At 40.1% G+C, this 1,595-nt stretch overlaps 1 protein-coding gene across 1 annotated transcript in view; it reads right to left on the bottom strand.

The window, feature by feature from the left end:
• LOC101858593 (protein scribble homolog) overlaps positions 1 to 1,595 on the bottom strand; it is a gene marked incomplete at its 5' end in the record, with an annotated part of 97,722 nt that overhangs the window by 48,870 nt on the left and 47,257 nt on the right.

Raw genomic sequence — 1,595 nt, 5'->3', positions numbered from 1 at the left:
ACTAGGTAAGTAAGTAAGTAAGTAAGTAAGTAAGTAAGTAAGTAAGTAAGTAAGTAAGTAAGTAAGTAAGTAAGTAAGTAAGTAAGTAAGTAAGTAAGTATATTCAGTGTTTAAGGCCATTGGCCCACATCACATCACACAAAACACTCATTTGGTAAGTAAAGTTTCCATAATGAATGAGTACAGGTAGTAGTGCACATGTCTCTTATCATGAGTCATGTTGCTAGAGAATAATTTATAATAAGAGTTTTACAGCGCTTCAGCCCTTGCAAAACAAAAAGGTCATATAAGTGCTGTAGATTAGAGGTGTTGCAAGAGAGTAAGAAAAAAAAAAGAATGCGAAGAGATATAAGGACAACAGACGTTGGATAGGATAAAAGAAGAAAACACACCAGAGCACCCGCCAACCACTCACTAAACAACACGAGAGTCCATACACAAGGTCACAAATCTTGCTCTCAAACCGTTATAGAAAAATGTAATTGTAGACAGTTTGACACCCCCAACAACACTTCAGAGATCATTTAGGAAGCAAGCTACTTCTACCCCCTCTGTTTATTATTATTATAGTAGAGGGTTTTACGGCGCTCGCAACTGCATAAGGTCATATGAGCGCCAAGGGGTGGATGACAACAGAGAAGTCTTTAAAGGGAATCAGACTTACTCTGCTCACCTCTCTAGCTTCAACATCACAAGGTCTGCTTCGACTATCAAGGCACCCCGGAAATAGCTGGTCACATGAGAGTGACAAAACATACGAAATAAGTAGAGGAAAATGACAATATTAAGGATTAGGAAAGAAAAAGCAGCAGTTCCCTGTTGTAGATCAGGCAGTGTCATGAGCGTGACATGAATCAGCCCATTTACAATTCTACTGTGCTTGAACAAGAAATGTCCCCCCTTTGGGAATGGCCTAAAGACACTAGTCGGTGGTACTGCCCTGGGGGGGGGGGGGGGGGGGGACCTGAACACTTAATAGATCATTTAAGAGGCAAGCCGCTTCTACCCTGTCTGTCAAAGCAAAGCCACCCCGTGCTGAGAATGCTACAACGTCCTGGTAGAAAGACCATGACACTTGATAAAAATTCTACCCCCACAGGAACTGAAAACAGGTCTTCTGCATGCGACATAGTGAACGCATGTCACTCAAGGTCAAACACATACTGGTCATTGGTTAAAAAAAAAATCTTTTTAAAAATGAATGCAGTTGTACCCTGGATTCTTAAACCCAAAGCCTGAGTGTCCTCAAAAAACTGAAAATTTACATTTTTGGGGTTTTTGATCAGTGTTTTTCAGTAAAATCCATACAAAAATGTATTTTTTAACGCACATAAAAATTGATGAGCCAAAAACAGAAAAAAACAGCTCAACTAGCAGAAAAATGGCTATTTCTTTAATTTCATTACTTTGACAAGGGCTCAATTTCACCGTGATGCCACACAAAACATAAACCTGGGTATATATAAAAGACAGGTTGAAAAGTAGGTCAAAAGCAAGTTGGGACTCCTGACTTAAGCTTCTATCAAAACCACCCACAAGAACTGGATATTCAGTACATACATTTGGGTTTCCGCCCAGCGCGATAGACACCCCCC

This window comes from Aplysia californica, unplaced genomic scaffold (genome assembly GCF_000002075.1).
Source record: "Aplysia californica isolate F4 #8 unplaced genomic scaffold, AplCal3.0 scaffold01249, whole genome shotgun sequence".
NCBI lineage: Eukaryota > Metazoa > Mollusca > Gastropoda > Aplysiida > Aplysiidae > Aplysia > Aplysia californica.
This window is presented reverse-complemented; position numbering and strand designations above follow the sequence as displayed.